The sequence below is a fragment of the Macaca fascicularis genome, chromosome 8 (assembly GCF_037993035.2).
Source record: "Macaca fascicularis isolate 582-1 chromosome 8, T2T-MFA8v1.1".
NCBI lineage: Eukaryota > Metazoa > Chordata > Mammalia > Primates > Cercopithecidae > Macaca > Macaca fascicularis.
In genome coordinates this window covers 60,593,643-60,620,914 of record NC_088382.1, presented here as the reverse complement: position 1 = coordinate 60,620,914, position 27,272 = coordinate 60,593,643, and the positions used below count along the sequence as shown (strand labels likewise).

At 36.5% G+C, this 27,272-nt stretch overlaps 1 protein-coding gene across 10 annotated transcripts in view; it reads right to left on the bottom strand.

Annotated features, from left to right (window-relative positions):
* Positions 1-27,272, bottom strand: part of SNTG1 (syntrophin gamma 1) — an 878,369-nt gene that overhangs the window by 43,493 nt on the left and 807,604 nt on the right. The window lies entirely within an intron of this gene.

Here is a 27,272-nt window from a genome sequence, read left to right as displayed (position 1 = left end):
GAAACTAAAATCATGCATGTCCAAAGTAAAATACCAAAGATATAAATCATTAAAGAAAATTGTGTATGTGTGTTCAAACACGATCACCTGCCATGTAGTTTTTTTTTACCTTATCTTAGCATACGTTCACCTCATTAAATATGTGATAGAAAATACTTTTACAAATTATTGTTTCAAATATTTTTAAAATGATTTCTTGTGGTTTCTAAATAGATCAGCAAAACATAGCTGATATAGTCAAATATTTTCTGAGTACAGTCCTATGTAAGCTATTGTCTCTGATGAAATAGTAAAGAAACAACAGAGTATATGTCTCACATCTTTTTCAGAATAAAATCTGATAGATAAAAGCATATATGGGCATACCTCGGGGTATATACAGGCATACCTCAGGACTTTTGTGGATTTTGTTCCGGACCACCATGAAACAGCAAGTATTGAAATAAAGTGAGTCACAGAAATTGTTTGGTTTCCCAATGCACATACGAATTATGTTTGTTACAATCCTGTAGTCCATTAAGTGCACAATGACATTAAGCCTAAAAAACAATGGATATGCCTTAATTAAAATATACTTTATTACTAAAAAATGCTAGGAGCCATTCGAGTCTTCAGTAAGCCATAGTCCTTTTGTTAGTGGAGGGGGTTGCCTTGATGCTGATGGCTGCTGACTCATCAGGATGGTGATTTGTGGTGGTTGGGGTAGCTGTGACAATTTCTCAGAATAAGACAGCAATGAAGTCTGCTGCATCGATTCTCTTTCATGAAATATTTCTCTGTAGTCTGCAATACAGCCTAATAGCATTTTACCCACACAATTTCTGAATTAGAGTCAATTCACTCAAATTCTGCTGCTGTTTATCGACTAAATTAATGTAATATTCTAAATACTTTGTTGTCATTTCAACAATATTCACAGCATTTTCACAAAGGGTAGATTCCATCTGAAGAAACTACTTTCTTTGCTCCTGCATAAGAAGAAACTCCTCACTCACTAAAGTTTTATCATGAGGTTGCAATAATTCAGTCACATCTTCAAGGCTCCACTTATAATTTTAGTTTTCTTGTTATTTCCACTGCATTTGCATTTCCTTCTTTCACTGAAGTCCTGAACCTCTCCAAGTCTCCTGTGAGGGTTAGAATTGATTTAACTTATTCCAAATTCCTATTAATGTTGATATTTTGACCTCCTCCCATGAATCATAGATATTATAATGGCATCTAAAATTGTGAATCCTTTCCGGAAAGTTTTTAATTGACTGCCAAGATCCATCAGAGGAGTCACTTTATCTATGGTATCTATAGACTTACAGAGTGCCTTTCTTAAATGATAAAACTTGAAAGTTGAAAATACTCCTTGATTCATGGACTGCAGAATGGATATTGTGTTAGCAGACAGGAAGACATTAGCCTCCTTACACACCTCCGTCAGAGTTCTTGGATGATTTGGTACATTTTTAGTGAGCCGTATTATTTTGAAAGGAATTGTTTCCTTGAGGCAGTGGGTGTCAATAGTGGGCTTAACATATTCAGTAAACCATGCTGTAAACATGTAAAAAAATATTGTCTTACACAGCTTGGGCAACATGATGAAACCCTGTCTACAAAAAAGACAAAAAGTTAGCTGGGCTTGGTGGCATGTGCCTGTAGGTCCAGCTACCTGGGAGACTGAGATGGGAGAATTTAATGTTCCATTTAGAGCACAGGTAGAGTAGATTTAGCATAATTCTTAAGGGTCATAGGATGTTTACAATGGTAAATGAGAATTGGCTACACGTTAGTCACCAGCTGCAATGGTCCCAACAAGAGGGGCAGCCTGTCCTGTGAAGTTTTGAAGCCAGACATTGACTTCTCCTCTCTAGCTATGAAAGTTTTAGATGGCATCTTCCTCCAATATAAGGCTGTTTTATCTACACTGAAAATCTGTTGTTTAGTGTAGCCACCTTTATCAATGATCTTAGCTAGATCTTCTGGATAACTTGCTTTAGCTTCTCCATCAGCACTTGCTGCTTCACGTTGTACTTTTATGGTATAGAGATGGCTTCTCTCCTTAAACCTCATGAACCAACTTATGCCAGCTTCAACCTTTTCTTCTTCAGCTTCTTCATCTTTATCAGCTTTCATAGACCTGAAAAGAAAGCCTTCCCCTAGATTAGGCTTCGGCTAAAGGGAATGTTGTGGCTAGTTTGATCTATCCATACTATAAAAACTTTCTCCACATCAGCAAGAAAGCTGTTTCACTTTCTTATCATGCATGTGTTCCCTGGAGTAGCACTATTACATTTCTTCAAGAACTTTTCCTTTGCATTCACAACTTGCTTAACTGTTTGTCACAGGAGGCCCAGCTTTTAGCTTATCTCTGTTTTCAACACGCCTTTCTCACCAAGCGTAATCATTTCTAGATTTTGATTTAAAGTGAGAGACATGTGAGTCTTTCACTTGAATGCTTAGAAAGTCCATTGCAGGATTATTAATTAGCTTGATTTTCAAATTATTGTGTCTGTGGGAATAGGGAGGCACAAGTACAGGGAGAGAGGTGGGGAGCAGTTGGTCAGTGGAGCAGTCAGAACACACTTTTTTTGGTTAAAATTGTTCACCATCTTATATGGGCACAGTTCATGGTGCTCCAAAATAATTACAATAATAACATGAAATATTACTAATTACAGGTCACCATAACAAATATAATTTTAAAAAGCTTTGAAATTTTGTAAGCATTACCAAAATGTGACACAGAGATACAAAGTCAGCACACGCTGTTGGAAAAACAGCCGATAGAGTGGCTCAATGCAGGGTTGCCAGAAACCTGCAATTTGTGAAAGACAGTATACATGAAGGATGATAAAGCAAAGTATGATAACATGAGATATGCCTGTAAATTACCACTTATGTCAATACATTCACACTGTCATATGAAGAGAAAGTTATAGTTAAACATTTCATGAATACGAATTTTAATATATCACCAGTGATCCTTAAAACCCAGATTTCTTAAGGTCCTAGCCTCTTTAAGCAGAGTTTATAATGAGAAAGTACTACCCCCTTACCCAGCAAAACATAAAGTAATTCCTGGTAAAATGCCTGTTCTCTAAGATTCTCTCACATTGGCACTGAGAAAATGAGATTGGTAAAGGTTCCAATAAATACATTTAAGGGTAAATGAAAAGGTGTGAGAACATGTTTATCTCCAGCCAACATACCAAAATTCCTTCCGGAAGTCTATAAGGATTTTTGACTATGTCCCATCATCCAATATCACAGTAGCATGTTTAGATAGCATACAATCTGCAGAAGAGCAAAAGCACTAAAAAAAAATAAACTTGCATTTGTTGTTTGACTACATAATGACATTGAACCCATATCTCCAACTATAGTAAATAGTCATATGCATAACTTTTCCTAGTGGTAATATTTTCAGTTTAGATATTACAAGTTTATAATTAGGAGACATTACCCATGGTCTCCATTTGGACATTTGTATTCTAATGGTGACAGGTAACAATGCCAGACAAAAAAATTGCAACTTTCATCTTCAACTCAATAAAGTGTGTGTGTGTGTGTGTGTGTGTGTGTGTGTGTGTGTGTGTGTGTGTGTGTTTTATCTTGGTATATGGGGAATAAATGTACCTTACATTAAAAAAATATTGTCTTAAACAGCTTGGGCAACGTGATGAAACCCTGTCTACAAAAAAGACAAAAAGTTAGCTGGGCTTGGTGGCATGTGCCTGTAGGTCCAGCTACCTGGGAGACTGAGATGGGAGAATCACCTGAACCCAGTGGTTGACACTACAGTGAGATGTGATCATGCCACTGCACTATAGAGTGAGCCCTGTCAGAAAGAGAGAAATAGTAAAAGAGAGGAAGGGAGGAAGGGAGGAAGGGAGGAAGGGAGGAAGGAAGGAAGGAAGGAAGGAAGGAAGGAAGGAAGGAAGGAAGGAAGGAAGGAAGGAAGGAAGGGAGGGAGGGAGGGAGGGAGGGAGGGAGGGGTGAAAATTTTTGTGTTTGAACAATTATAATATTGTCATTTTTCTTCTACAAATTAATACTAAAACAAGATCAAAATGTAAGAAAGAATTAAAGTGACAACAGAAATAAAACAAAAATTCAACATGGAGATTATATAAAATAATAGAATGTTACCTTAATTGTATAACTAATACATAAGATAAGCATATGATAAGGTAGAATCCTAGTCCCCAGTTTACTTTATATGTGCTCTTAAATATTAATTTTTATATGCCAATTTTTTAAAAGCAAATCACTCATGCACACAAAACACTTGTAGTATTTATGCTAGATTTTTGAGGTACCCTTAGTTTGACAAATGTGGAGGAATATGAGTACCATGCTCAAGGAAAAGTTTAAGTCCATGATCTGAACAATTCTACTAGTTTAGTGCATCATTTCAGAAAGATGCAACGAGGAATTACTGCAACATAATCCTTCATTACTGAAGTCAATATTTTCTGCTATCCTCTTTCAGGAGACACTTTTCCAATTTATATGGGCCTACAGTGCATTATAATACTTTCCCAGATTTGTAGCTCCAAGAATTCCTGAGGTGGGGCATTAATCTGGAGCTAATAGTTTTATAAGGAAATTCATTGCTTACTAGATCAAAATTCCTTCCGGAAGTCTATAAGGATTTTTGACTATGCCCCATCATCCAATATCACAGTAGTATGTTTAGATAGCATACAATCTGCAGAAGAGCAAAAGCACTAAAAAAAAAAAAAAAACTTGCATTTGTTGTTTGACTACATAATGACATTGAACCCATCCTACAAGTCTAAAGATGTTTTGCAGGGAAATATTATATATTAGATATACATATGTTCATGTTATTTACAATATCTATATATGTAAATATAGATATTATACATATATATGACTTAAAAATATTAAGACACTCAGAAAGTTCATACCCACCCCACACCCAGTTTGCCCAATTATTGATATCTGTGTGGTGTCTTGTCACAGTTAATGAACTAATATCAGAAGATTGTTAAGTAGGGTCATTATTTATTTAGATTTCTTTAGTTTTATCCTAATGTCTTTTTCCATTATGGTGCCGTGTTACATTTATTCAGTGTGACTTCTTAGGCTCCACTTGGCTGTGACAGGTTCTCAGTTCCTTATCAGACTGTACTTGACAACTTTGAGGAGTCCTGTCAGGTATTTTGTAGACTAGCCCCTATTGTAATGTTTTCAATGTTTTTCTCATGAATAGATGGGCCGAAGATTTTCTTTAAACCAAAAAGGACTCACAGTTTTTTGTCAATGATGCCAGTGGATATCCCTGAGAGGTTTTCATTTAAGGCAGGCATGTGATTTGAGTGTGATGTGTTGTGTGTTCGCTCAACTGGGGTAGGTGGTCTTAACACAATTTGATAGGTTATTTCAACATAGACCTATGTGAAGAAAAGCAGACTTTTAAAGTACTGAAACTCCATATCTTGATTACTTTATTGCTAAAACATTTGTATAAGAACAGTCAAAATTAAGTAAAATATACTCATGTATTTTTATATTGCCTATAATTGCTTCTTTTCTAATTTCAAATTATTATTTAACATTAACAATTATAAAAATAAAAAGAATATTTGCATTTTCTTTTGGTGTGGTAAAATATAAATAATATAAAATTTAGCATCATAATGATTTTTACATGTATGATTCAAGAACGTAAAATACATTCACAATGTTGTGCAATCATTACCACTAGCCGTTTCCAGAATATTTTTTATCACCCTAAACAGGAACTCCGTACTCATTAATCATATGTCTTCACTTATCTTTCCCCACTACCCCAGGTGCCCTTTATTCTACTTCCTGTCTCTATGAATTTGCCTATTCTAGGTGTTTCATTTAAGGGGAATCATAAAACATCTCTGCTTTTGATTTCACTTAACATAAGGTTTTCAAGGCCCACCATGGCTAAATAATATTCCATTATCTGAAAATCCCAATTGTGTTTATCCATTCATTTATTGATGGACATTTGAGTTGCATTCACCGTTTGTCAACTGTGAGTCATACTGCTATGAACATTGCTGTACAGGTATCTGTTTAAGTCCCTGCTTTCAATCCTTTGGTGTATATACTGAGAACCTGCATTATTGAATCATATGGTAACCTATGTTCAACCTTTTGTGGAATCCCCAAATGTTTTTCTGAGGCTACATCATTTTATAATTACACCAGTAATGTGAAAGAAAGGGTTACTCGTTCTCCACATCCTCATCAACAACTTTGCTTGTTTTCTTTCTGATTTTTGCCATCCCAATGAATGTAAAGTGGTAACTCCTGTGGTTCTGACTTACATTTCACTAATGGCTAGTGATGTTGGTCATCTTTTTGTGTGCTTGTTGGCCATTTGTATATATTGTTTGTTGCAATATCTACTCCTGTTCCATTTTGAATTGGGTTGCTTGTTTCGTTGTTACTCAGTTATATAAGCATTTTTTATATTTTGGATATTAACCATTATCACATATATGATTTGCAAATACATTTTTCCATTCTGTGGATGGCCTTTGCACTCTGTTGTAGTACCATTTGATGTACAAAAGTCATTCACTTTAATGTTGTCCAATTTATCTATCTTTTATTTTGTTGATTGAGCTTTCATTGTCATAACAAATAAATTATTGCCAAATTTAAAGTAATGAAGCTTTTCTCCATGCTTTCTTCTACAATTTTTATCATTTTAAGTCTTACAGTTAAGTCTTTGACTCATTTTGAGATAATTTTTGCATATGGTGTAAGGCAAAGATTTAACTTTATCCTTTTGCAGGTGAATGTTTTGTTTTACTAACAAACACCATTAGTTGAAAAGACTGCTCTTTCCTCATTGGATGGTCTTGGCACCCTTGTTGAAAATCATTTTACCATACATGTGAGGTTCATTCTGTGATCCCTATTCCATTCCAAGTTTTTATGTCAGTCTCTGTGACAGGACAACATTATTTTAATTACTATAGCTTTGTAATAAGTTTTGTAATCAGAAGTCAAAAGAACTTCGTTATTTTTTAAGATTGTTTTGGATATTCAGGGATCCTTAAAATTTTATATTAGTTATAAGATGGACTTTTTCTATTTCTTCGAAAAACATCAGTGACATTTTGATGAAGACTGCATTGTATCATATTGTCATCTTAATAATAATATGTCTTTCAATTCATAAACACAGGATATTGTTTCATTTATATACACTTAATTTCTTTCATCAATGTTCTGTAGATTTTAGTATACAAGACTTTCATCTACTTGGTTAAGTATATTTCCAATTATTTTATTCTATTATTATAAATGAAATTGTCTTCTCAAATGCTTTTCCACATTATTCATTGTTAGTGTATAGATACACAATTCTTTTTTTGTGTGTGCTGATTTTGTATACTGTGACTTTGCTACTATTATGTATTAGCTAAAACAGGTTTTGTGCGGTTATTTAGTTTGGATATTTGTCCCCACACAAATCTCCTGTTGAAATCTAATCCCAGTATTTGGAAGGGGCCTTATAGGAGGTGTGTGGATCATGGGGACAGATCTCTGAATGATCTGCACTCATGAATGGCTTGGGCCATCCCCTTGGCAATAAGTGAGCTCTCACACTGGGTTCACAAGAAATCTGATCATTTAAAAATGTGTTGCCATTGCTTTTGGTGTTTTAGACATGAAGTCCTTGCCCATGCCTATGTCCTGAATGGTATTACCTAGGTTTTCGTCTAGGGTTTTTATGGTATTAGGTCTAACATTTAAGTCTCTAATCCATCTTAAATTAATTTTCGTATAAGGAGTAAGGAAATGATCCAGTTTCAGCTTTCTACTTATGGCTAGCCAATTTTCCCAGCACCATTTATTAAACAGGGAACCCTTTCCCCATTTCTTGTTTTTCTGAGGTTTGTCAAAGATCAGATGGCTGTAGATGTGTGGTATTATTTCTGAGGACTCTGTTCTGTTCCATTGGTCTATATCTCTGTTTTGGTACCAGTACCATGCTGTTTTGGTTACTGTAGCCTTGTAGTATAGTTTGAAGTCAGGTAGTGTGATGCCTCCAGCTTTGTTCTTTTGACTTAGGATTGTCTTGGCAATGTGTGCTTTTTTTTTTTTTTTTTTTTTTTTTTTTTTTTGTATTTCGTTCTTTTTTTTTTTTAAGATCTTTTTTTTTAATTTATTGATTATTATTATACTTTAAGTTGTAGGGTACATGTGCATAACGTGCAGGTTTGTTACATATGTATACTTCTGCCATGTTGGTGTGCTGCACCCATCAACTCGTCATTTACATCAGGTATAACTCCCAGTGCAATCCCTCCACCCTCCCCCCTCCCCATGATAGGCCCCAGTGTGTGATGTTCCCCTTCCTGAGTCCAAGTGATCTCATTGTTCAGTTCCCACCTATGAGTGAGAACATGCGGTGTTTGGTTTTGTGTTCTTGTGATAGTTTGCTAAGAATGATGGTTTCCAGCTGCATCCATGTCCCTACAAAGGACACAAACTCATCCTTTTTTATGGCTGCATAGTATTCCATGGTGTATATGTGCCACATTTTCTTAATCCAATCTGTCACTGATGGACATTTAATCCAGCATATAAACAGAACCAAAGACAAGAACCACATGATTATCTCAATAGATGCAGAAAAGGCTTTTGACAAAATTCAACAGCCCTTCATGCTAAAAACGCGTGCTCTTTTTTGGTTCCATATGAACTTTAAAGCAGTTTTTTCCAATTAAGAAAATGTGGCACATATACACCATGGCATACTATGCAGTCATAAAAAAGGATGAGTTTTTGTCCTTTGAAGGGACATGGATGCAGCTGGAAACCATCATTCTCAGCAAACTATCGCAAGAACAGAAAACCAAACACCGCATGCTCTCAGTCATAGATGGGAACTGAACAATGAGATCACTTGGACTCGGGAAGGGGAACATCATACACCGGGGCCTATCATGGGGAGGGGGGAGGGGGGAGGGATTGCACTGGGAGTTATACCTGATGTAAATGCGAGTTTATGGGTGCTGACGAGTTGATGGGTGCAGCACACCAACATGGCACAAGTATCCATATGTAACAAACCTGCACGTTATGCACATGTACCCTAGAACTTAAAGTATAATAATAAAAAATAAATAAATAAATAAATAAATAAATAAATAAAGAAGCCAGAAGAAAAAAGTAAGAGAAAAGCACACACACACGCACACACACACACACACAAAGTTTGTCGCCTCCTCTCTGCTCTCTGCTCCTACTTTCACCATGTGACATGCTTGCTCCCACTTCATCTTCCACCATGACTAAAAACTCCCTGAGAGTTCCCCAGAAACCATCAGATGCCAGCACTGTGCTTCCTGTATAGCCTGAAGAACAGTAAGCCAATTAAACCTCTTTCCTTTATGAATTACCCAGTCTCAGGTATTTCTTTATACCAATCCAAGAATGGCCTTATACATCTGGGGGTGTGTGTGTGTGTGTGTGTGTGTGTGTGTGTGTGTGTGGTTGTCTACATGAGAGATCATGTCATCTGTGAACAGAGATAATTTTACTACTTATTTTCAATTTTTTGGCTTTTGTTTTCTTGCCTAATACCTCTGGCTAAAACTGTCAATAATACCATGTCAAACAGAAGAAATCAAAACAAGTATTCTTGTTCCTGATTTTAGGAGAAAACCTTCAGTCTTTCATCATTGGAAATAATGTTGTCTGTGGATTTTTTTGTCATATTTCAAATTTCCTTCTCTTCCTAGTTTATTAAGTTTTTTGTTAAAGGTTGATGCATTTTGACAAATGTATTTTTCTATATTAATTGAGAAGATTATTGTGTTTTCATTTAACCTTAATTCTATTAAGGTGTAATATTACATTGATTGATTTACATATATTGAAACTTCCTTGAATTTCATTAATAAATACTACTTGACCATGATGTATAATCCTTTTAATATGTTGCTGAATTCTGTTTGTTAGTATTCTGTAGAGAATTTTTTTTCGTTAATATTCATTAGGAATATTACGCTACTGTTTTCTTTTCTTGCAGTATCTTCTGGCTTTGGTGTCAAGGTAATGTTGGCCTCACAGAATGACTTACAAAGCATTCCCACCTCTTAAATTTTTTTTGTAAGAATTTGAGAATAACTTTGGTTTTTTTAATGGTTCGTAATTCACCAATAAAGCTATGTGGTCCAGGCCTCTTCTCTGTTGAGAGATTTATGATTGTGGATTCAATCCCCTAAATAGCTGTAGATTCATTCACATTTCACAGTGTGTATATTTCCAGGAATTTATCCATTTCATCTAGGTTATCAAATTTCTGAAATGCAATAGCTCATAAAATTATCTCTTAATGCATTTATTTTTACAGTGTTATCAAAATGTCTCTTCTCTTTTTTTCTGATTTTAGTAATTTGGGTCTTCTTGTTGAGACAGTTAGGCTAAAGACTTACAAATTTTGTTGATCTTTTCAAGGAACCAAGCTTTAATTTTGTTGATTTTTTTCTTCATTACTCTTCTAGTATCTATTTTATTTTTTCCAATAATAATCTTTATTGTTTCACCTTTCTAGCTAGCTTTCAGTCTACTCTTCTTTTTCTACTTCCTTAAGATGTAATGTTGGGTCACTGATTTGTGATGTATCTTATTTTTAGATGAGTTTTTGTTTTCATCCTCTTTTTTAATATATATACTTATATTCCTGTAAGTTTCCCTTTTAGTACGCTTTCACTTTGTCTCATATATTTTGATATGTTTGTGTTTCACTTTCATTTTCCTCTAAATATTTTCTAATTTGTTTTATGATTTCTTCTTTATCCAGTTGACAGGACAGTGTTGATTTCCATATCTTTCTGGATTATCCAGTGTTTCTACTGGTATTGATTTTTAGTTTCATTCCATTGTGAGCAGAAAAGATATTTTGTATTATTTCAATCATTTAAGATCTATCATGACATATTTTATGTCTTAACACATGGTATAATCTGAAGAATGTCCCATGTGCCCTTCAGAAAATTGTGTATTCAACTGTGGTTGGGTGGAGTGTCATCTATATGTCTGTTAGATCCAGTTAGTTAATAGTGTGTGTATGATTTTTTAAATTAATAATAGATTTTATTTTTAGAGCAGTTTCATGTTCACAGAAATAATACGCAAAAGATACAAAGTGGCACATTTGTGACAATCTATGAACCTACGTTGACATCATTATCCTTCAAAGTCCTAAGTTTACATTTGGGTTCACTTTTGGTATTATAAATACTATTGATTTTGACAAATGTATAATAACATTTATCTATCATTACAGTATCTTGCAGAGTAGTTTCATTGTCCTGGAAATCCTCTGTGCACAAACCTACTCATCCCTCTGTTTCCCACAATCACTGGTAATCACTTGTCTTTTTCCATCTTCATAGTTTTGCCTTTTCCAGAATCTCATATAGTTGGAATCATACAGTATATAATCCTTTCCAATTGACTTCTTTCACTTAGTAATGTGCATTTATTTCCATCATGCCATTTCACGGTTTTTTTTTTTGTTTTTTTTTTTTTTTTTGGTGCTCAATAATATTCCATTTTCTAGATATACCATAGTTGAGTTATCCATTCACATACTAAAGAATGTTGGTTGTTTCCATGTTTGGGCAATTATGAATACAATTGCTATAAATATCCGTGTGCAGACTTTTGTGAGGACATAGCTTTTTAGCTACTTTGAGTAAATACCATGCAATAAGATTTGTATGGTAACAGAATGTTTTGTTATGTGAGAAACTGTTCAAATATCTTTTTCTTACATTTAACTTTTATTTTAAGTTCAGGAGTACTCGGCCAGGTGCAGTGGCTCATGTCTGTAAAAAAAAATTCCAACACTTGGAAAGTGAATGCAGGAGGATCACCTGAGGTCAGGACTTTAAGACCAGCCTGGCCAACATGGCAAAACCCCATCTCTACTAAAAATAGAAAAAGTAGCCAGGCCTGGTGGTGCACACCTGTAATGCCAGCTACTTGGGAGGCTGAGGCCCAAGAATTGCTTGAACCCAGGAGGTGAGTGTTACAATGAGCTGAGATTTCACCACTGTACTCCAGCTTAGGTGACAGAGTAAGACTCTGCCTCAGGAAAAAAAAAAAAAAAGTTCATATGAAGGTTTGTTATATGGGTAGACTTATATCATGGAGGAGTTTTGTACAGATTATTTTGTCACCCAGGTATTAAGCCTAGTACCCAATAGTTATTTTTCCTGCTCTTCTCCCTCCTCCCAACCTCCATCCTCTGATAGGCTTCAGTGTATGTTGTTCTTCTCGATGTGACCTTGTGGTCTCTTCATTTAGCTCCTCTTTGTAAGCGAGAACATGTGGTATTTGGTTTTCTGTTCTTGTATTGGTTTGCTAAAGATCATGGCCTCCAGCTCCATCCATCTCCCTGCAATGTAAATGATCTCATTCTTTTTTATGGCTGCCTAGGGTTGCATGGTGTATATACATCACAATTTCTTTATCTAGTTTACCATTGATGGGCATTTAGATAGACTCCATGTCTTTGTTATTGTGTATAGTGCTGCAGTGAACATACTTGTGCATCTCTTTATGATAGAACAATCTATATTCCTTTGAGTATATACCCAGTAATGGGATTGATGGGTTAAATAATATTTCTATTTTTAGGTCTTTGAGGAATTAACACACTGTCTTCCACAATGGTTAAACTAATTTATACTCCCACCAACCAGGTAAAAGCTTTCCTTTTTCTCTACAACCTTGTCAGCATCGTTTGTGTTTTGTTTTGTTTCTAATGGTAGCCATTCTGGTGGGTGTGAGATGGCATCTCATTGTGGCTTTGATTTGCATTTCTCTAATAATCAGTGATGTTGAGGTTTTTCTTTTTTTATGTTTTTTGGCCACATGTATGTCTTCTTTCGAAAAGTGTGGTTCATTTCCTTCGCCCACATTTTAATAAGGCTGTTTTTATCTTGTAAATTTGTTTAAGTTCCTTGTAGATGCTGGATATTAGACCTTTGTCAGACGGACAGTTTGCAAAAATTTTCTCCTATTCTGTAAGCTGTCTGTTCACTCTGTTGATAGTTTCTTTTGCTGTACAGAAACTTTTTAGTTTAATTAGATCCCATTTTCCAATCTTTGCTTTTATTGTAATTGCTTTCAGCATCTTCATCATGAAATCTTTGCCCATTCCTATGTCTAGAATGGTATTGCCTAGGCTGTATTCCAGAGTTTTTATAGTTTGGGTTCTACATTTAGATATTTAATATATCTTGAGTTAATTTTTGTATATGGTGCAAAAAATGGAGTCCAGTTTGTTCTGCAGCTGGCCAGTCAGTTATCTCAGAATCATGAATTGGATAGGGAATCCTTACCCCATTGATTGTTTTTGTCAGATTTGTCAAAGATGAAATACTTGTAAGTGTGTGGCCTTATTTCTGGGTTCCCCATTCTGTTCCACTGGTATATGTGTCTGGTTTTGTACCAGTGCCATGCTGTTTTGGTTACTATAGCCCTGTTTAAAGTCAGGTAACATGATGCCCCCTGTTTGTATTTATTTTATTTTTTTATTTTACTTTAAGTTCTGGGATACACAATGCCATCATGGTTTCCTGCACCCATCAATCCGTTATCTATGTTAAGTTTTTTCCTAATGCTATTCCTCCCCTAGCTCCACATCCAGTATATACCCAGTAATGGAATGCTGCATCAAGTGGTATTTCTGGTTATAGATCTTTGAGGAATCGCCACACTGTCTTCCACGATGGCTGAACTAATTTACACTCCCACCAACAGTGTAAAAGCATTCTTATTTCTCCACATCCTCTCCAGCATCTATTATTTCTTGACTTTTTAATGATCACCATTCTAAGTGGTGTGAGATGGTATGTCATTGTGGTTTTGATCTGCATTTTTCTAAAGACCAGTGATGATGAGCTTTTTTTCCTATGCTTGTTGGCTACATAAATGTCTTCCTTGAGAAGTGTCTATTCACATACTTTGCCCACTTTTTTTATGGGGTTTTTTGTCTTTTTCTTATAAATTTGTTTAAGTTCCTTGTAGATTCTGGATATTAGCCCATTTTGAGAAGGATAGATTATAAAAATTTTCTCCCATTTTGTAGGTTACCTGTTCAATCTGATGATAGTTTCTTTTGCTGTCCAAAAGCTCTATAGTTTAATGAGATCACATTTGTCAATTTTGCCTTTTGTTGCTATTGTTTTTTGTGTTTTAGTCATGAAGTCTTTGCTCATGCCTATGTCCTGAATGGTATTACCTAGGTTTTCTTCTAGGGTTTTTATGGTTTTATGGCTTATGTTTACGTCTTTAATCCATCTTGAGGTAGTTTTTGTATAAGGTGTAAAAAAGGGGTCCAGTTTCAGTTTTCTGCTTATGGCTTGCCAGTTTTCCCAGCACCATTTATTACATAGGGAATCCTTTTCCCATTGCTTGTTTTTGTCAGGTTTGTCAAAGATCAGATGGTTGTAGATGTGTGGTGTTATTTCTGAGACCTCTTTTCTGTTCCATTGGTCTATATATCTGTTTTGGTACCGGTACCATGCTGTTTTTGTTACTGTAGCCTTATAGTATAGTTTGAAGTCAGGTAGCATGATGCCTCCAGCTTCGTTCTTTTTGTTTAGGGTTGTTCTGGTTATGCGAGCACTTTTTCAGTTTCATACGAAATTTAAAGTAGTTTTTTTCTAATTCTGTGAAGAAAATCAATGGTAGCTGGATGGGGATAGCATTGAATCTATAAATTACTTTGGGCAGTATGGTCATTTTCACGATATTGATTTTTCCTATCCATGAGCATGGAATGTTTTTCCATTTGTTTGTGTCCTCTTTTATTTCACTGAGCAGTGGTTTGTAGTTCTCCTTGAAGAGGTCCTTCACATCCTTTGTAAATTGTATCCCTAGATATTTTATTCTTTTTGTAGCAACTGTGAATAGAAGTTCACTCATGATTTGGCTCTCTGTTTGCACATTATTGGTGTATGCTTGTGATATTTACACATTGATTTTGTATCTTGAGGCTTTGCTGAAGTTGCTTCTCAGCTTAAGGAGATTTGGGGCTGAGAAAAGGGGTTTTGTAAATATATAATCATGTCATCTGCAAACAGAGACAATTTGACTTCCTCTCTTCCTATACGAATATGCTTTATTTCTTTATCTTGCCTGATTGCCCTGGCCAGAATTTTCAAAACTACGTTGAATAGGAGTGGAGAGAGAGGGCATCCTAATCTTGTGCTAGTTTTCTTTTTTTTTTTATTTTCTTTTTTAAAAAATTTTTTAATATTATTATTATACTTTAAGTTCTAGGGTACATGTGCATAATGTGCAGGTTTGTTACATATGTATACTTGTGCCATGTTGGTGTGCTGCACCCATCAACTCGTCAGCACCCATCAACTCGTCATTTACCTCAGGTATAACTCCCAGTGCAATCCCTCCCCCTTCCCCCCTCCCCATGATAGGCCCCGGTGTGTGATGTCCCCCTTCCTGAGTCCGAGTCCAAGTGATCTCATTGTTCAGTTCCCACCTATGAGTGAGAACATGCAGTGTTTGGTTTTCTGTTCTTGTGATAGTTTGCTAAGAATGATGGTTTCCAGCTGCATCCATGTCCCTACAAAGGACACAAACTCATCGTTTTTTATGGTTGCATAGTATTCCATGGTGTATATGTGCCACATTTTCTTAATCCAATCTGTCACTGATGGACATTTGGGTTGATTCCAAGTCTTTGCTATTGTGAATAGTGCTGCAATAAACATACGTGTGCATGTGTCTTTATAGCAGCATGATTTATAATCCTTTGGGTATATACCCAGTAATGGGATGGCTGGGTCATACGGTACTTCTAGTTCTAGATCCTTGAGGAATCGCCATACTGTTTTCCATAATGGTTGAACTAGTTTACAATCCCACCAACAGTGTAAAAGTGTTCCTATTTCTCCACATCCTCTCCAGCACCTGTTGTTTCCTGACTTTGCACTAGTTTTCAAATGGAATGCTTCCAGCTTTTGCCCAGTCAGTATGATACTGGCTGTGAGTTTGTCATAAATAGCTCTTATTATTTTGAGGTACTTTCCATCAATATTTATTTTACTGAGAGTTTTTAGCATGAAGGGTGTTGAATTTTGTTGAAGGCCTTTTCTGCATCTACTGAGATAATCATGTGCTTTTTGTAATTGATTCTGTTTATGTGATGGATTACGTTTATTGATTTGTATATGTTGAAACAGCCTTGTGTCCCAGGGATGAAGCTGATGTGATCATGGTGGATAAGCTTTTTTATGTGCTGCTAGATTTCGTTTGCCACTATTTTATTGACGATTTTCACATGGATGTTCATCAGAAATATTGGCCTGAAATTTTCTTTTTTTGTTGTGTCTCTGCTAGGTTTTGCTATCAGGATGATGATGCTGGACTCATAAAATGAGTTAGGGAGGAGTCCCTCTCTTTCTATTTTTGAAATAGTTCCAGAAGGAATGGTACCAGATCCTCTTTGTACCTCTGGTAGAATTCAGCTGTAAATTCGTCTGGTCCTGTGCTTTTTTTGGTTGGTAGGTAATTAATTACTACTTCAATTTCAGAACTTGTTATTGCTCTATTCAGGGATTTGACTTCTTCCTGGTTTAGTCTTAGGAGGGTATTTGTGTCCAGGAATTTATCCATTTCTTCTAGATGTTCTAGTTTATTTAAATAGAGGTGTTTATAGTATTCTCTGGTAGTAGTTTGTATTTCTGTGGGATCAGTGGTGATATCCACTTTTTTTATTGTTTCTACTTCATTCTTTTCTCTTTTCTTCTTTATTAGTCTGGCTAGTGGTCTATCTATTTTATTACTCTTTTCAAAAAACCAACTCCTGGATTCATTGATTTTTTGAAGGGTTTTTTCACATCTCTATTTCCTTCATTTCTGCTCTGATCTGAGTTTTTCTTGTCTTCTGCGAGCTTTTGAATTTATTTACTTTTGCTTCTCTAGTTCTTTTAATTGTGCTGATAGGGTATTGATTTTAGATCTTTCCCGCTTTCTCCAGTGGGAATTCTGTGCTATAAATTTCCCTCTAAACACCACTTTAGCTGCCTCCCAGAGATTCCGGTATGTTGTATCTTTGTTCTCAGTGGATTCAAATAACTTATTTATTTCTGTCTAAATTTCATTATTTACCCAGTAGTCATTCAGGAGCAGGTTGTTCAGTTTCCATGTAGTTGTACAGTTTTGAGTGAGTTTCTTAATCCTGAGTTGTAATTTGATTGCACTGTGGTCTGAGAGACTGTCATGATTTCCTTTCTTTTGCATTTGCTGGGGAATGTTTTACTTCCAATCATGTGGCCAATTTTAGAATAAGAGTGATGTGGTGCTGAAAATGTATCTTCTTTTGATTTGGGGTGGAAAGTTCTGTAGATGTCTATTAGGTCCACTTGGTCCGAGCTGATTCAAGTCCTGAATATTCTTGTTAATTTTCTCTCTCATTGATCTGTCTTATATTGAGAGTGGGATGTTAAAATATTCCACTATTATTGTGTGGGAGTCTAAGTCCCTTTGTACGTCTCTAAGAACTTGCTTTAAGAATCTGAGTGCTCCTGTATTGAGTGCATATATATTTAGGATAGTTAGCTCTTCTTGTTGTATTGATTCCTTTACCATTATGTAATGCCCTTCTTTGTGTTTTCTGATCTTTGTTGGTTTAAAGTCTGTTTTTTCAGAGACTAGGATTGCAACCACTGCTTTTTATTTATTATTTATTTATTTATTTATTTATTTTGCTTTCCATTTGCTTGGTAAATATATCTCCATCCCTTTATTTTGAGCCTATATATGTCTTTACACGTGAGATGGGTCTCCTGAATACAGCACACTGATAAGTCTTGACTCTTTATCCAGTGTGCCAGTCTGTGTCTTTTAATTGGGGCATTTAGCCCATTTGCATTTAAGGTTAATGTTGTTATGTGTGAATTTGATCCTGTCGTTATGATGCTAGCTGGTTATTTTTCCCATTAGTTGCTGCAGTTTCATCAAAGTGTAGATGATTTTTACAATTAGGTATGTTTTTGCAGTGGCTGGTACTGCTTTTTCCTTTCTGTATTTAGTGTTTCCTTCAGGAGCTCTGGTAATGCAGGCCTAGTGGTGACAAAATCTCTCAGCAATTGCTTGTCTGTAAAGGATTTTATTTCTCCTTTGGATAGGAAGCTTAGTTTGGCTGGATGTGAAATTCTGGGTTGAAAATCCTTTTTTAAAGAATGTTAAATATTGGCCCCCACTGTTTTCTGGCTTGTAGGGTTTCTACAGAGAGATCCACTGTTAGTCTGATGGGCTTCCCTTTGTGGGTAACCTCACCTTTCTCTCTGGCTGCACTTAACATTTTTTCCTTTATTTCAACCTTGGTGAATCTGATGATATGTGTCTTGGGGTGCTGTTCTTGAGGAGTATCTTTGTGGTGTTCTCTGTATTTCCTGAATTTGAATGTTGGCCTATCTTGCTAGGTTGGGGAAGTCCTCCTGGATATTATCCTGAAGAGTGTTTCCAACTTGATTCCGTTCTCCCCATCACTTTCTGGTACACCAATCAATCGTAGGTTTCATCTTTTCACATAGTTCCATATTTCTTGGAGGCTTTGATCATTCCTTTTCATTCTTTTTTCTCTAATCTTGTCTTCACACTTTATTTCATTAAGTTGATCTTTAATCTCTGACATCCTTTCTTCCGCTTCATTTGGCTATTGATACTTGTGTAAGCCTCACGAAGTTCTCGTGCTATGTTTCTCAGCTCCATCAGGTCATTTGTGTTCCTTAAACTGGTTATTCTAGTTTGCAATTCCTCTAACCTTTTCTCAAAGTTCTTAGCTTCCTTTCACTGGGTGAAAACATGCTCCTTTAGATTGGAGCATTAGAAGAGTTTGTTCTTTAGATTACAAGAGTTTGTTATTACCCATCTTCTAAAGTGTACTTCTGTCAATTCATCAAACTCATTCTCCATTCAGTTTTGTTACTTTGCTGGTGAGGAGTTGGGATCCTTTGGAGGAGAAGAGGAATTCTGGTTTTTGGAATTTTCAGCCTTTTTGCACTGTTTTTCCCTCATCTTTGTGGATTTATCCACCTTTGGTCTTTGATATTGGTGACCTTCAGTTGGGGATTTTCTGTGGACGTCCTTTTTGTTGATGTTGATGCTATTCCTTCCTATTTGTTAGTTTTCTTTCTCACAGTCAGGCCTCTCTTCTGCACGTCTGCTGGAGTTTGCTGGAGGTCCACCCCAGACCCTTGTTTGCCTGGGTATTATCAATGGAGGATGCAGAACAGCAAAGATTGCTCCCTTTTCCTTCCTCTGAAAACTTTGTCCCAGAAGGGCACCTGCCAGATGCCAACTGGAGCTCTCCTGAACGAGGTATCTGTTGATTCTTGCTGGGAGGTGTCTCCCAGTCAGGAGGCACAAGGGTCAGGGACCCACTTGAGGAGGCAGTCTGTCCCTTAGCAGAACTCAATTGCTGTGCTGGGAGATCTGCTGCTCTCTTCAGTGCCTGCAGGCAGGAACGTTTAATTCTGCTGAAGCTGTGCCCACAGCTGCCCCTTTCCCCAAGTGCTCTGTTCTGGGGAGATGGGAGTTTCATCTATAAGCTCCTGACTGGGGTTGTTGCCTTTCTTTCAGAGATGCCCTACCCAGAGAGGAGGAATCTAGAGAGGCAGTCTAGCTACAGCAGTTTTGCCAAGCTGCAGTGGGCACTGCCCAGTTTGAAATTCCTGGAGGCTTTGTTTACACTGTGAGGGGAAAATCACCTACTCATGCCTCATGGTAGACATACCTCCTCCCACCAAGTTCAAGCATTCCAGATTGACTTCAGGCTGCTGTGCTGGCAGTGAGAATTTCAAGCCAGTGGATCTTAGCTTGCTGGGCTCCCTAGGGTGGGATCCACTGAGCAAGACCGCTTGGCTCCTTTGCTTGAGCCGCCTTTCCAGGGGAGTGAACAGTTGGGCCAGAATGAACTGTTCTTCACGGCACAGTCCCTCACAGCTTCCCTCGGCTATGGGAAGGAGTTCCCTGACCCCTTGTACTTCCCAGGTGAGGTGACGCACCACCCTATTTCAGCTCACCCTTTGTGGGCTGCACCCGCTGTTTAACCGGTCCCAGTGAGATGAACTGGGTACCTCAGTTGGAAATGCAAAAATCGCCCACCCGCTGTGTTGATCTCACTGGGAATTGCAGACCAGAGCTATTCCTATTTGGCCACCAATCCAGTTTGTGGTTTTGTGTGTATGCGTGTGTGTTTTTTTTGGTTTTTTGGTTTTTTTTTTTTTTTTTTTTTTTTTTTTGGTTTGGATTGGCTTAGCTATTTGGGTTCTTTTTTGGTTCCAATCTCAATGATAGTTTAATAGGAATAGCATTGAATCTATAAATTGCTTAGGGCTGTATGGCCATTATACTGATATTAATTCCCCTATCCATGAGCATGGAATGTTTTTTCATTTATTTGTGTCACCTCTGATTTACTGAGCAGTGGTTTGTAATTCCCATTGTAGAGGTCTTTCACCTCCTTGGTTAGATGTATTCACATGTTTATTCTTTATCTGAATATAATCTTTGGTGTGGTGTCTGTTAAGGGCATGGTTCATTTTTTAATCAAGCTGGCTTTTTATTCCTTATTATTAATTTTTAAAAGCTATTTGTATATTTTGGTAGCATCCTTTATCCAGTATGTCTTTTGCAAATATTTTCTTCTGGTCTGTGGTTTGCCATCTCATCCTCTTGACACTTAAGTCTAACTTATCAGTCGTTTCTTTTGTGACTTCTGACTTTGGTGTTGTATCTAAAAACACATTCTCAAATCCAAGGTCATCTTGATTTTCTCCTGTGTTATCTTCTATACGTTGCACAGTTTTTCACTTACATTTCATTCACTCATTTACATTTAGATCTAATCCATTTTGAATTAATCCATTTTGAACTAATATCTTTCTGCTTGTGGATGTCCAGTTATTTTATTACCATTTGTTGAAAAGTCTAGTTTTTTTTCTCTATTGTATTGTTCTTGGTTCTTTGTCAAAGATAACTTAATTATATTTATGTGGGTCACTATTCTCTGTGACATGATTATTTCACATTGTATGCCTGTATCAAAACATCTCATGTGCCACATAAATATATACGCCTACTATCTACTCACAATAGTTAAAATAAAAAGATAAAAACTAGATACTTATGTGGGTCTATTTCTGGTCATTCTATTCTCTTCCATTGATGTATTTGTCTATTTTTTTACCAAAACCACACTATCTTGATTACTGTATCTTTATAGAAAGTCCTGAAGTCATATAGTACCAGTCTTATATTTTTGTTCTTATCCTTCAATATTTTGTTGATGATTCCTGAACTTTTTCTTTCTACAGATACTTTAGAGTCAGTTTCTCTGTATCCATAAAATAACTGGCCAGGGATTAGATTGAAAATAATAGTACCATTCAAGTTGTCTATTTCCTTATTGGTCTTCTGTCTGGTTGTTAATTCTATCTTTTATGTATGGTATAAAAATTTCCAATTATTATTATAGAGTAACCATTTCTCCCTCCAATTCTGTCAATATTTCCTTTATCTATTTTGGGGCTTTGATGTTTTATGCATGTATGTTATGTTTACTATTGTTGTATCTGATTGTTGAATTAACCTTTTTTTCAACATACAATATCCTTCTGTTCCTTTTGTAATAATGACTTAAAGTCTATTTTTTTCTAATATTTGTTTAGAAATTTAACATTTTTGGGCTATCATTTGCATGGAATATATTTTCTCATCATTTCTCTTTTACACTATCTGTGCCTTTAGATCTAATATTAGCCTCTTGTGTACAGCATATAATTAGATCATTTTTAAAATCCAATATGTAGGGCAGGAAGAATGAATAATTATTGCTTAATAGTTAGAGAGTTTCTGTTTCAGATGATGAACAGGTAGTAGTAATGATTATACAGTGGTGTAAATTAATTAATGCCACTGAATTGTACAATTGTTTAACATGACACATTGTATGGTTTTATATATATATAAATATGTATGTATATATGTAAATTGATACCTCTCTCTCTCAGGATCCATACCCTGAACTTCAGCATCATGAAAATTCCCATGTAACAAACCTGCACATTTGCCTCCTGTATCTAAAATAAAAGTTGAAAAAGTTAAAAAAAAAATTGCAGAAAGATGTTATTTTTAAAAAAGGAAAAAATAATTATTTTTGTTAACAACCATAGGAGAACTTGTTTAATCTCACTAGAAATCAAGAAGACTGCATTAATATTGGAGAGACTGTTTTTTTTCAATCATTATATTAGTAAAGATCACTGAAAATTATATTAACTAAAGCTAGTAAGATTATGTGGAAAAATATTTACATAACATTGCTGGTGACAGTGTGAAATTTTAGATATATATTTTAAGCCCTTAAAATGTTAATATTATTTGATTCAGAAATTCCATTTATAAAAATTAATAGTAAGGACATACAATATATAAACTGTAAAGGAATATGTTAAACACCTTATTAATGAATATCAAAAAATGAAAATTCTAAACATTTTGCATTAAAATAATTCTCATGAGTATTATGTAAATACATGGAAAATGCAATTAATATAATGTTTGGGGGAACATAAGGACATAAAATTATTTTTGTGTTAAAATAAATAAAAACACCTGTAACAAATAGAGAGAAAATGTCTGCCAAAGTACCTCACCATTTGTAGCACGCATTGACATTAACCTACAGTGTAGTTTTACAAGATACTTTATTTCTAGCTTTGCTTAGCTATAAAATGAAAGGTTTTGAAATTCCCAAATTATAATTATAAATTTGAAATGACATTTTCTATATAGTAATTACACTATTAACCAGGAATTTGCTATTTCAACTAGATGTACTTTTAAGAGTGAACAGATTTTAAAAGCTCATTATTTTAAATAAAGCATAATAAAGTTCCTCTGGCTATAAGAATGTGTATTAGAGTCATATGAAAGAGGTCTGATACGTTTTTGAATATGAAGCATGAATCCTTGGCTGTCAGTAGGATACCCCAAAGATGGATATAAAGAAGTTAATGAATATACTTAACTGAAGGATTTGTCAGCTAAAAGATAATGCAGTAAACTAGGAAAAGAGACAAGAATCTAGGAAAGCTATGTAAACTTGTAAAATTCAAAGAAATTTACTAAGGCCAATTTGGAATAACTTAAGTCAAAATTATTGTCAACGAAAGTTACAAAGTTCTTAAAAATGGCTTAACTCAAGAACTCATTGGCAGTCTTATTTCTTTTACCAGTATTTTGTTCCTAAGATTCTGATAAACATTGTGGCAATTATGTTAAGAATAATAATGTTTAAAATGATGAGCAGACATCACTATTTTTGATAGCATGTAATTTACATTGCTCTGTAATGTAAATTGTGAGTGCCATTGTAAATTCCTTATAGCTGGCTCTGAGGTAGACCCAGACAGGATAGCGTTGAGTAAGCTATTAGAAGTGCATGGAGGGTGGGATGGTTTAGAGTTATTGAATTCACTTTGATTTGCTTAGAAACAAGGTGAGAGCGAAGAAACACAGGAGCAAGAATTTCTGGCATCAAAAGCTTTTCAATCGGGTAGAAAGTAAATCAAGATGTAGTAATGAGATCTGTATAAAATATGTGTAGAATTTTGTTGGAAAAAATAATTTGCATAATAGAAGATGGCCTAATAGGAACAGCTCCAGTCTCCAGCACCCAGCGCCAGTGACACAGAAGACAGGTGATTTCTGCATTTTCAACTGAGGTACTGGGTTCATCTCACTAGGGACTGCCGGACAATCGGTGCTGGTCAGCTGCTGCAGCCCGACCAGGGAGAGCTGAAGCAGGGCGAGGCATCTCCTCACCTGGGAAGCGCAAGGGGGAAAGGAATCCCTTTTCCTAGCCAGGGGAACTGAGACACACAACATCTGGAAAATCGGGTAACTCCCACCCCAATACTGCGCTTTACCAAGGGTCTTAGCAAATGGGCACATCAGGAGACTATATCCCACACCTGGCCAGGAGGGTCCCACGCCCACGGAGCCTCCCTCATTGCTAGCACAGCAGTCTGCGATCTAACTGCAAAGCAGCAGCGAGGCTGGGGGAGGGGCGCCTGCCATTGCTGAGGCTTAAGTAGGTAAACAAAGCTGCTGGGAAGCTCGAACTGGGTGGAGCTCACAGCAGCTCAAAGAGGCCTGCCTGTCTCTGTAGACTCCACCTCTGGGGACAGGGCAAAGCTAAACAACAACAACAACAACACACACAAAAAAAAGCAGCAGAAACCTCTGCAGACGCAAACGACTCTGTTTGACAGCTTTGAAGAGAGCAGTGGATCTCACAACACAGAGGTTGAGATCTGAGAAGGGACAGACTGCCTGCTCAAGAGGGTCTCTGACCCCTGAGTAGCCTAACTGGGAGACATCCCCCATTAGGGGCAGCCCGACACCCCATACCTCACAAGGTGGAGTACACCCCTGAGAGGAAGCTTCCAAAGCAAGAATCAGACAGGTATACTCGCTGTTCAGCAATATTCTATCTTCTGCAGCCTCTGCTGCTGATACTCAGGCAAACAGGGTCTGGAGTGGACCTCAAGCAATCTCCAACAGACCTACAGCTGAGGGTCCTGACTGTTAGAAGGAAAACTAACAAACAGGAAGGACACCCACACCAAAACCCCATCAGTAGGTCACCATCATCAAAGACCAGAGGCAGATAAAACCACAAAGATGTAGAAAAAGCAGGGCAGAAACGCTGGAAATTCAAAAAATAAGAGCGCATCTCCCCCTGCAAAGGAATGTAACTCATCGCCAGCAATGGATCAAGGCTGGATGGAGAATGACTTTGACGAGATGAGAGAAGAAGGCTTCAGTCCATCAAACTTCTCAGAGCTAAAGGAGGAATTACGTACCCAGCGCAAAGAAACCAAAAATCTTGAAAAAAGAGTGGAAGAATTGATAACTAGAATAATTAATACAGAGAAGGCCATAAACAAACTGACAGAGATGAAAACCATGACACAATAAATACGTGACAAATGCACAAGCTTCAGTAACTGACTCGATCAACTGGAAGAAAGAGTATCAGCGATTGAGGATCAAATGAATGACATGAAGTGAGAAGAGAAATCTAAAGAAAAAAGAAGAAAAGGAAATGAAAAAAGCTTGCTAGAAGTATGGGATTATGTAAAAAGACCAAATCTACGTCTGATTGGGGTGGCTGAAAGTGAGGGGGAAAGGGAACCAAGTTGGAAAACATTCTTCAGGATATCATCCAGGAGAACTTCCCCAACCTAGTAGGGCAGGCTAACATTCAAATTCAGGAAATACAGAGAATGCCACAAAGATACTCCTTGAGAAGAGCAACTCCAAGACACATAAATGCCAGATTCACCAAAGTTGAAATGAAGGAAAAAATCTTAAGGGCAGCCAGAGAGAAAGGTCGGGTTACCCACAAAGGGAAGCCCATCAGACTAAAAGTAGATCTCTCGGCAGAAACTCTCCAAGCCAGAAGAGAGTGGGGGCCAATACTCAACATTCTTAAAGAAAAGAATTTTCAACCCAGAATTTCATATCCTGCCAAATTAAGTTTCATAAGTGAAGGAGAAATAAAATCCTTCACAGATTAGCAAATGCTTAGAGATTTTGTCACCACCAGGCCTGCCTTACAAGAGACCCTGAAGGAACATGGAAAGGAACAACTGGTACCAGCCATTGCAAAAACATGCCAAAATGTAAGGACCATCGACACTAGGAAGAAACTGCATCAACTAACGAGCAAAATAACCAGTTAATATCATAATGGCAGGATCAAATTCACACATAACAATATTAACCTTAAATGTAAATGGACTAAATGCTCCAATTGAAAGACATGGACTGGCAAACTGGATAAAGAGTCAAGACCTATCAATTTGCTGTATTCGGGAGACCCATCTCACATGCAGAGACACACATAGGCTCAAAATAAAGGGATGGAAGGAGACCTACCAAGCAAATGGAAAACAAAAAATGAGGGGTTGCAATCCTCATCTCTGATAAAACAGACTTTAAACCATCAAAGATCAAAAGAGACAAAGAAGGCCATTACATAATGGTAAAGAGATCAATTCAACAGGAAGACCTAACTATCCTAAATGTATATGCACCCAATACAGGAGCACCCAGATTCATCAAGCAAGTCCTTAGAGACTTATAAAGAGACTTAGACTCCCATACAATAATAATGGGAGACTTCAACACCCCATTGTCAACATTAGACAGATCTACGAGACAGAAAGTTAACACAGATATCCAGGAATTGAACTCATCTCTGCAGCAAGCAGACCTAATAGACATCTACAGAACTCTCCACCCCAAATCAACAGAATATACATTCTTCTCAGCATCACATCACACTTATTCCAAAATTGACCACATAATTGGAAGTAAATCACTCCTCAGCAAATGTACAAGAAAGGAAATTATAACAAACTGTCTCTCAGACTACAGTGCAATCAAACTAGAACTCAGGACTAAGAAACTCAATCAAATCCGCTCAACTACATGGAAACTGAATAACCTGCTCCTGAATGACTACTGGGTACATAACAAAATGAAGGCAGAAATAAAGATGTTCTTTGAAACCAATGAGAACAAAGATACAACATACCAGAATCTCTGGGACACATTTAAAGCAGTGTGTAGAGGGAAATTTATAGCACTAAATGCCCACAAAAGAAAGCTGGAAAGATCTAAAATTGACACTCTAACATCACAATTAAAAGAACTAGAGAAGCAAGAGCAAACACATTCAAAAGCTAGCAGAAGGCAAGAAATAACTAAGATCAGAGCAGAACTGAAGGAGACAGAGACACAAAAAACCCTCCAAAAAAACCAATGAATCCAGGACTTGGTTTTTGAAAAGATCAACAAAATTGACAGACCGCTAGCAAGACTAATAAAGAAGAAAAGAGAGAAGAATCAAATAGACGCAATAAAAAATGATGAAGGGGATATCATCACCAACCCCACAGAAATACAAACTACCATCAGAGAATATTATAAACACCTCTATGCAAATAAACTGGAAAATCTAGAAGAAATGGATAATTTCCTGGACACTTACACACTCCCAAGACTAAACCGGGAAGAAGGTGAATCCCTGAATAGACCAATAGCAGGCTCTGAAATTGAGGCAATAATTAGTAGCCTACCAATCAAAAAAAGTCCAGGACCAGATGGATTCTCAGCTGAATTGTACCAGAGGT